Here is a 10,590-nt window from a genome sequence, read left to right on the forward strand (position 1 = left end):
GTTTCCTTCCAGACCCACTACCGGGGCCATCCTCACATCCAGCCACCAATGCTCTGCTTCATTCAGAGGGAAGAACAAGAAGCCATGAGGAGGCAGTGAGCTCCACATAAAGTCAGGCAGCAATGTGAGGGGATAAAAGGAGAGCTGGCAGTGGCTTGCTTTAAAAGTGAATCCCAGAGGTGCCTGGGTGGCTCAGTTGGTTAAGCACTCAGCTCGACTTCAGCTCAGGTCATGATCTTACAGTTCATAAGTTCAAGCCCCACATCTGGCTCTCTGCTGTTAGCATAGAGTCTGCTTCAGATCCTCTGAGCCCCTCTCTCTCTGCCCCTCTTCTGTTCTCTCTCTCTCTCAAAAAATAAATAAACATTAAAAAAAGAAAAGTGAATCCCAGGAGGGCACACAGTTCTGACTGGGTAGGACCCTGAAGACCCTGAGTCTTTCCTTTAAATGCTGCACCCCTGAGCCCAACCCCAGTTCCAGGTCTGTCTGCTGCTCTATAAGAAATGCACCGACATAGTGAGTTTCCCAACCTCAACACCCTAACAACTCCAAGCCCTGGAAAAATTAAAGAATTCATCACTAACACACTGTGTGGTCTTGGACAATCCATGCTTTTTTTCCTGGGTCTCTAGTTCCCCAGACATAAAATGGGATGGACAGTCTCCAAGGTTCTTGCCAGTTTTTACACTCTCCCCTCCTCTACTCATCAATAGTATTGATGTGTGCACAGGGAGGGGCCAATCCCATGCTCCATCCCCTGCCCTCTCTGCCCCTTCTCAGCAGATATGCAGCTTTCTGAACAATCATCCAGGAGCAGCCTCCGGTCAGCAGGCTTGGTTCTCTCTTCCAGGCCTCGTCTTATGCCACCTTCTCCCCCAACTCAGCTGTTCAATTCACCAAACTGTGGTCAGCACATATGCATATGCATATGTGTCATTTAGGGCATATGCAAGTAACATGAACTATGAAAAAAAAAGAGAAAAATAGAATCTATTACCTTCCCCACCTGAGAAGCCTGAGAACTGACTAGCTTCATGCCCAGACTCATCCAGGGGTTCCAGTGATGTTACCAGGACCCTGTTCATCATCTGCCAACCTAACCTTCCCTTGTTTGGGGCCCATCTGCACACAGGCTTTTCTGTCAGGGAGACTATTTGGTCATTACAGACCCTCTGTACTGGCTCAGTTCCAGAAGGATATACAGGGTTTCTCTTCCAGAAGCTCCCACAAAGGCCCTAGATTTGTGCAGAGCAGATGGGCTGAGGTCAGGAGTCCAGCCCTGTGAGGGGGATTCTGGGGGTGGGGCAAAGTTTGGGTAGAGGTAGATGTTGTGCTTCCTGGTGCCTCAGGAGAGCTCAGAACCCAGGGTAAACAAGCAACTGCTTAAGGGAGAGATGGATACCCTCATTCTGGGATTATATCAACATAAAGTGAAATGTCCTGCCTCTACTTTCTCTCTCTTCTTTGTCTTCCCTATCAGGGGAAGGTGTCATCGCTACCACATGAGGCTCAGAAAATGAGAGCTTTACTTGGTATCTGCTGGAGAAGGCAGGTCCAAATCTCTCAGGAAGCAACACAGAAGTAGGCATACATGGCATCCCCAAAAAGCATACATGTGCATGCACGCACACACACACACACACACACACATGCATGCGTGTGCGTGTGCGCACACACACACACACACACACACACTGCAGAGTGCATGTTGCATTTTGGCCCAGGCTCACCAACAGGAGCATTGCCACTGCTCATCACTGTTCATTATTGCAACCAGATGGTGTGCTTCTGATCTGGGAAGGCTGGATCCTATGAACACCACACTAAAGCTTCACTGCCCACCCTCTGCCTTCTGGGTACCCCCATCCTTCACCCCTGTCCCTCACAGCCTTCCCTCCTCCAAAGATATCTGCAACTGCAGGTTGTGAAGTGAATCAGAATATCAGATGCCTCCTCTTTGCCCAGAAATCTCCATTTATTTTCCCGCTGAACATTACAGTTTGTAAATGACATAAAATAAAATATATATGTTACTGTTTTACACTTAATACCATGACAGCTGAAGAAAGCTGGAAATGGCAGTCTGCACCAGGCAGGTGGCTTGCATTTGGAAAGGCAGAGACAAGAGCAGAAAATACATTGTAGCAAGTCTATGGTGAGGTTAGAGAGGGGTCACTGTCACTCACCCTGTTAGCCCCTGCCAGGCCAGGACTCCTCCTCACCACCTCAGCTCAGATCCCCTAAATAAGAGTCTGCACATCTCAGACCTTCTGCCAACAAAATTCCAGAAGACAGATTGGATGGATTTCACCCTTGTCCCTTCCTCGTGGGTCAGCACATATAAACTCTCTCCCCCTGTCTCCCACCTCAAACAACATCCGTGACATTTCCATTCTTTCTGCCTAAAATGTCCTGTCTCCTTCACCCCTTTGAATCCTATCCCTCCATGGAGACCCAAATCCAGTGCTACTCTCCCCAAGAAGTTTCTCTGCCCTCCCAAGCCTTGGAGAGCCTTTTCCTTCAGAACACCAGCTGCACCCCATGTGTACCACCCACACATGCCTTGCCATGTTAGTTCTTCCAGGACCATAGTAGGACAGGGAAGAAGCAGGGAAGCCCAGACAGGCAACATGTAGTTCCAGTGGCTGAGTTTGAGTCTTGGTTCTGCCATTTGATAGCTTTGTACGCTTGGGCAATTACCTCCCTGTGCCTCCATTTCCTCGTCTGTAAAATGCTGAGGATGATGCTGTCATGACCCAGCTATTCAGGTTGCAATGAGGATTCAGTGAGTGACTGCCTGTCAGGCACTCAGCACAGCGGCTGGCATATAAACCCAACTGGCATGTGCCCCACAATTCATGCTCAGTACATGTTTGTTGGATGAGTACCTGCTGTATACCAAGAAGCCATGAACGTGGGAGTTGCTGTAGTGTGGGGGCCCTTGCAGACCTGGGCCCGAGGGAACCAGCCTGTCTCCCCTTGCCCTCAAGGACCTGTGCACCTTCCTTTCTGCCTGGTATCCCCAGCCCCACTGTGCCTGAGAGGAAGGATGGCCCTCATGATATTCATCTTATAAATTGTTTTCTCCCTGTACACCTGGGCTGTTCCAGCCCAAGCCCACTGAATAGCAAATAAACCTTTAAAAATAAGCAGGCTATCAGTGGAAACAATATTCATGACATTCAGTAGGGAAGGCAGGAGGTAAATGATGAAATTAAAGGCATTCATGGTGAGAGCTAAGGAGCAGCAAAAGTGTGGAACAGTGCACACAGGCTGTGGTGGGGCTCGCGGGACCAGTCTTCCCGGCTCTCCAGCAAATACATGGTGCGGAGGCAATCCAGGGGGTCAGGCGGATATGCTGGGGACATAAAGTGAGGGAAAAAGGCAAGCAGGTAGAGACAGGAAAAGAGGGGAGGTAAGCAATAATTCTCAAGCAGAAATTTTTGTTTCAGATTAAGGGTCAGAGGGGAAGAACCTTCCCCCTCCTTTGTTTTCCCTGCAATTAGGTCTTGATAAGATAGAGTCACGGTATCACCTGACTGTGAGGAAATGGTGGGCAGGTGACAAACTGGGGAGCAATAAACCCAAGTTCCTGTGGGATTATTATGAAGACTAAATGAATTGTGATATTTAAAACACCCAGGGCACATGGTCAGTGTTATGTACACATTCTTATCATCATCATTATCATTGCACTTATAAAGCTGACCATGTCACCCTGGGGACATGCAGGTGAACAGAGAAAGCAACCCCCCCCCCACCCCTCCATGACAGAGGAAGACCGCTGTGGAGAAGAATCAATCAGGCACTGTCAGACAGGTGAGGTGGCAGGTCGGAGCCGGAGCCAGGGGGCCCCGAACTCTGCAGAGGCCACAACATGTGAGCTGGTCTTAGAGATCAGTGTACTTCCTCTCCTGTGCCCCCCCTCCCAGGGCTGGGCTGGATGAGCAGCTGAGGCTCCCAGCTGGGGCACTCTGTGCCACTTAGACCCGCAGGGGCAGAGGTGGGGCCACAGGGACAGCACACTGCAGCCCCTGCATCATGGCCTCACACTCAAAGCTGGCCTGATTTGCCCTCGACCTTGGGTGAGGCTTCCTCTTACAAAATCGCTTTGGAAACTCTGCCTTCAAATTGTTTCCCAGGTTCAATCAACTTTCACATTCATAATACAACAGAGATCTACAGGGCCACTGAACAGAAAGCGTCTGTGGCTTTTCATTTCCTGGCATGATTAGGGGAATAATCACGGTGCCTGGAAAAATAATAAAGCCGGAGTCTGATGTGGGATCAAAGCAGAGAGTCCAGCCACACACACAGGCCTGGAGCCACTGTGACACATGGGCACAAGCCTTCCCCAAGGAGAGGAGCAGCAGAGGGGAGAGGCCCTAGCATCCAGCCCACACTTGCCTGTTCAGCATCAGCACCAACTGGACGGCAGGGAAAATGTCTTCTGTGTTGGCCCTCAGGCCCTTGATCTGGGGAAGCAGAGAGCTGAGGGCTAGCTGGAGGGGAAATGCAGGCACATCTCCAGAGGGCAGAGGGAGTGGACCTGGGAGCTGCTGACTGTCACATGCTCCTCACAACTGCCCCTGCCACACAGAGGCAGCCACCCTGTCCATGGAGCTGGGGACACACATGGCTAATGGGTGCTGGGAAGCAGGGCTCAGTCTGGCCACACCAAGGGGTTCTTAGGAAACAAACCCTTTGCAAAAGAGCAAGGTCGGGAATAGAACCAAAATAGAAGGCGGCTGTAAGCTCTGACCCTAACTGACCAAGAGCCTGTGTCAGATCCCTGTTTCCCCATCTGCCTGATGGAAGGAGCAGTTCCAGCCCTGCTTCCGGGACATGCAGGATATGAGAAGGCAGACACAAAGGTGAACTATTCATCCTGAAGGATTCCAGCTGAGCTGCCTGGCAGCACTGCTCCCCAGAGAAGGAATTAGAAGGGTAGAGCTCCCAGGTAAGTGGCCCCTGAGACACTGCACCGGACCTTGCAGCTATAGGAGACCACTGGAGGCCCTACAGGGAGAAGCCCCAGGGAAAAACACAGTCTGCTCCAAGCCCCACCGGGGCTGCAATCTGGTCCCTGCTTTGTCCCACACAGAGCCACTCCCCACTGGTTACTGTGCAAGTAAGAGCCCAGCACAGTGCCAGCCACACCAGCTTGCCAGGTGTGAGTTTGCTTCTTTCCTCCCTTCTCTGGACCTAGGACATAGAAGTTTTAAAATGAAGGGATTATACTTTTCTATGTCTGGGCCTCTCCAGAATGCTCATCCTGAGGTTCACTGAGGAAGGTGGTATTCTCAAAGGACAAAACTATGAGTTTTTTATCGAAATTACTAACTTACATGTTTCTCATCCCCAATATAATTTCCAGGAAAGGATTTTGTCTATCTTAATACTGCCACCACTTAGAATATCATCTGGCAACCATCGTACAAAAGTGCTGCAGTGTGGATTGACAAACAAGTACCCCCTGCATGCCAGGATTTTAAAATCTACCACCATGGGACTCCTGCATGCCTCAGTCAGTTAAGCATCCGACTCTCGGTTTCAGCTCAGGTCATGATCTCGCATTTCGTGGGTTTGAGCCTCATGTCGGGTTCTGTGCTGACAGCTCAGAGCCTGGAACCTGCTTCTGACTCTCTGTCTCCCTCTCTCTCTCTCTCTGCCCTCCCCCCACTTGTGTGCTCTCTGTCTCAAAAATAAAACATTAAAAAATATTTAAAATTTTTAAAAATTTAAAATTAAATTTAATTTTTTAATTTTAATCTAAAATTAAACTTAAAAAAATAAAGTAAAAAGCTACCACCAAGTCAAAACTCACCCATATTCATACTGCATGCTAGACATCCCTTCAAAATACATGGGCAAGAAAGGATGTGGTATTAGAAACGGAAAGCCTGGTTTCCATATAGTATATACAGAATAGTATATGCCCCAGTATAGTAACAGATTTCTAGATAAAGTATATCTGGGGGTGTGCACTGAAATCTCTGCCCCTGCTATCAGGAGAGAAATCTGGAAATCAGAGAAAAACTCTGCACATGATGCCATTCACCCCAGATGGCCCAGGGTTCGTAAGAGAACATTTTGTAATGGAAACCGGATCAGTATGAAAGGAGAATGTGCCTCTAGCAAAACAAGGTTGCGGTTATTATTTTTCAAGGAGTAGGGACACATTAGCTGGTTTTCCCCTAGTCTAGAGGGAGAATTCCTCACATAGCCTAGACCACGGGGTCTATCAAGAGGATTTATCTTCAAGTTCCATCTGCCTTTAGGAATCCCAGGAAGGACACAGGCAGTGGCTCTGCAGTGGAGACTCAGGGCTGAAGCTGAAGACGCAGAGGCTTCCCTCCAGCTTCTGCCCCCTCACCCCTTCTAACATAAAAAAGGCTGAGCCAGGTAAGACCCGCTGGTGTTCACCAGAGCCTGCAGGAGCAGCACATACAAGACACAGGGCTTGGCGCTGGGTTCTGGTTTGGTGGTGGTAGGTAAGGGTGGGGATGGTGGGAGAGAAGGCCGGGACCCAGATGGGAAGGCTCAAAGAGAGAATGTTTGAGGAATAGATGACCCTAAAATTGGGGTGACTGGGGAAAAGGAGAGCTTTCTAGAACAAGGACGGTTTTGTAAGAAAATCCCACCTTTTACGAAATGAGGGAGCAAGTTATATCCTAAATGCCACCATAGTAAAATAACTGCCTAGGTTTCCACTGGAGGCCAGGGCATGCCCTGCTTGGGGAGGCCAGATGGGGCAGAATTTGGACAGGAGTAGCCTGCTCCATGGTCATGTGATGGACGCGGGCCTGACCCATTGTTGATCTCCAGGCAGAAGGTGTTCCTACAAGCAATCCTCCCAGCTGAGCAGGCAGGGGTCCTCAAAGGAACGTCTCTGAACTTAGGTTTCCTCCTTCATAAACTGGATGATATGGATCATCCATATCATGATAAATCCATATCATGTGGATGATAAATAACACACTCCATGCACACAAAGTGTGGGGTACGTGCAATAAGGTACAGGGAAGAACTTTATAAACATAGAGGCACTAACAACTGGAGCGACCACACTTAATTGCCGTTGTCTTTCTATGCCCAGCAGAGGAGAGCACTCTGTGATGGCATCATCCACTTAGCACAGGCCTGCATGTAGAGATCAATCATGCCTTCCGTGAATAGCCTGGACTGTGTTTTCGGACTCTGTGCTAGATTTTGTGGAGAAAAAGGAGTCTGAGAAGTCTAGTTCCTTCATTCTCTTCTCCATTAACATGTTCTCCCTGTGAGATTTCATCCACCCCTCTGGTTCCTGACACCTTCTGCACGTTCTGGCTCCCAAATCACCCTGGGATAAGGACTGTCTAGTGAACACAGCTACCTTAAGGCCTGTATTAGTCAGCTCAGGCTGCCATAACAAAGTGCCACAGATGGGGGACTTCAACAGCAGGGAGTCTGTGATCACAGTTCTGGAGGCTAAAGTCCAAAGTCAAGGTTCTGCAGCATTGGTTTTCCTGAGGCCTCTCTCCTTGGCTTGCCGATGGCTGTCTCCTCCCTGGGTCCTGACATGGCCTCCCCTCTGTGTCTCTGTCTTAATGTCCTCTTCCTGCAAGGACACCAGCCACATGAATCAGGGCCCACCCTAGTGAACTCATTTTACCTTAATCGCATCCTTAAAGACTTTATCTCCAAATACAGTCACATTCTGACACTGGAATTTGAACCCAGGTTTGGGGGAGCACACAGTTCAGCCCACAACAGGGTGGGTCTCTGCTGCCAGTAACTTCGAGAAGTCTTTCCTGAGCTCAGCCTTCTGCATCAAACCGGGTGAGGAGCTCCTCTGTGCCACCTTACAGCTCACCTTAGCTCCCCTCTCTCACCACCGAGGCCCACCCAACCTCACCCCTCAGAAAGGCAGGACCCTGACTCTTCATCTCGGGGGTCCCAGCACCTTTCATAGTACCTGAGCAAAAAAAGCAGAGCCCAGTAACATTCCAGGGCATAAATTAATGATTAAAGATCCACCAGGCTTTGCCTTGGTCAAAAAGGAAAGTCATGTTCCAGCTTAGTTTAGAGAAGGACGATTCCAACACATGCCATTTTACAGACGAGTAAAGGCCAGGTTTGATTTCTTGCTCTCTTTTATTGTGTGATCGATAACTCCTAAAAATCCTTAAAAACAAGCTGCAGGGCAAGGCTAAGGATCAGAAGAGTGGAGAAGAGAACAAGTCTGAGGAGCCTATGAGAAGCACTATAATATGATGTTGGCATTACAAGGGATATCAATATTAATAGCAATATTAGTGCCAAAAAGCATCAGCCTCAATATTTTGCAGCTTCTTACAAATGCCTTTAATGGGTAATGACAGATGGACGATTTCGGGGTGAATTGAAATGGGCTGCTAAGGGGGCTGAGAGACCAGAGGCCGCACATGTGCTTCTCCTTGGGAGAATGGGCCTTCTGCCACCCCCACTGTGGGCTGGCGCCAAAGCTCAGGGTGTGCCCTGGATGCCCCCACCCACCACATTTGCGGGGCCAGGGGTTCCCTTCAGAGGCTGGAGGGTAGAAGAAAAAACTATCTGTAAATGATTAATCTTATGAAGGCTGTCCCTGCATGTGAGCGAGGTGCTGATTGCAGGCTTGAGATGTGAATGTTGGCCCATACCACTTTAAGCAGGAAATGTGCTCCTAGAAAAAGTGATGTGGAATTTGAAATTGCATCCTGCTGTAAATACACCAGGGGGCTTACCCTTTAAAGAGATCCTTTGGCATAATCATTTCTATAGCCAAGAATCCTTTGTGAAATGAATACAGGTGTGTTCTCCCTTAAGCAAATCTAACTTACAAATTCAATTTAATTCAACAAATGTTTATTGATTACTTTTTATGTATGCAGGGCATCATGCCAGTGCAGGTGATAAGATATTTAAGACATGATCCCTGCCCTTAGGAAACTCATATTCAAACAGAGGGAGACAGATGAGTAAACAAATACCTCTAAGTGCTGCAATAAAGATGTGCTTAAAACTTTCTGGGGATCTAGATAAACCTAACAATTCATTAATAATGGTATAGTCAAGGAAAGCTACAGAAAGGAGGGAACAATTCAATTGGGCTTTGAAGTTTGAGTAGGAGTTCACCAGCTTGGACTATGGCTGGGCATCATGCCCAGCATTATGAGGAACTAATGTTCCTACATATATACAGGACTGGTGAGGGAAGGATCATGAAGGAGAAATGGAGGGAAATATTTTGGACAGATATCATGCTCTACCCTGAAGGATCTGATTAGGCCAGACTCCAACATTTATTCCTCACCCACTTAGCTATTGTACCTAAGAGGTCACCATGAGATTCATGTAGCTAGCAAGCTCTCTTATCACATTGATAATATGACTCAATTCATAAAAATTTAAGGGAATCATTCATTTTGTGGAGAAAGGTGCATGTGTACGGGGAGAATTGTCATGTCTGGGTGTTCACACAGAATAAGAAAGAGACAATGCCCTGTTGGAGTCCAGTACTCTGCTGCCATGGGCAGATTTGGGAAAGGGAGGCTTGGCATTGAATGCCTCCAGCCACTCAGACAAGATTTGGGTTAGGAAGCAAAAATCCACTTGAACTGAGCCTCTTTCTGAATACATCAGAGCAAAGCATACGAAGGAGGTACTGGGTCCACCCAAGAGAACAACAGTGTTGCATTAAGGACAGCGCCATCCACGGCTCTCTGAATGCTCCTCTCAGCTGCATTGGCATCTTCCCCCCTCATAAGTTCACACCTCAGGGTTCACAGATTCGCCACATGTTCAGTGACTTTCTTCCACCCACCTGCCACCCTCACCACTGTTTGTTATTTTTAGAATTCTATTGATGGCCAGATGGAGCAAACTCATCTTTGTCACCATCACGACCACAATCATCATCACCTTCATCATGGTCTTACTCCATTTGGGCTGCTATAACAGAAATCCTGCAGACTAGAGGACTTATAAACAACAGAAGTTTATTTCTCACAGTTCTTTCTCTGTGTCCTCACGTGGTACAGGGGTCAAGGAGCTCACTAGGGTCTCTTTTAGAAGGTCACTAAGCCCATTCTTGAGGGTGGAGCCCTCACAACCTAATCACCTCCCAAAGGCCCCGCATCCTAATATCACCACATTAGGGGTTGCGCTCCAAAATATGAATTTGGTGGGGATACAAAATCGCAATCCATAGCAATCACCATCATCTTCCTGCCATATAGTTGAAAACATACACTCTGTCATTTGATGCAGGCAAGCACCATAAGAGGAATGCAGGCTATTATCCCCATGTTCCAGAAGGGGCATCTGTTGCTCAGAGAGGTTATTTAAATTTCCCAGGGTCAAACAGCCAACTATTTGCAGAGATAAAACTAGGTCTTCTGGAAAACCAATGCAAGGTAGCTATCCCTACAGCATACTGCCTCGAGTGAAGGCAGAGTCAGCCTCACACATGAGCAAAGCAGCTGGTCAGCTATATGGTGTGAATCCAGAGACCTTAGCAAGACCTCCTATGTCCCAATTTTTCCCCGGCTAACCAGTCACAAGGCATGAAATTGCACCATTTGATACCTG

Source organism: Panthera onca, chromosome B1 (assembly GCF_046562875.1).
Source record: "Panthera onca isolate mPanOnc1 chromosome B1, mPanOnc1 haplotype 2, whole genome shotgun sequence".
Classification (NCBI taxonomy): domain Eukaryota; kingdom Metazoa; phylum Chordata; class Mammalia; order Carnivora; family Felidae; genus Panthera; species Panthera onca.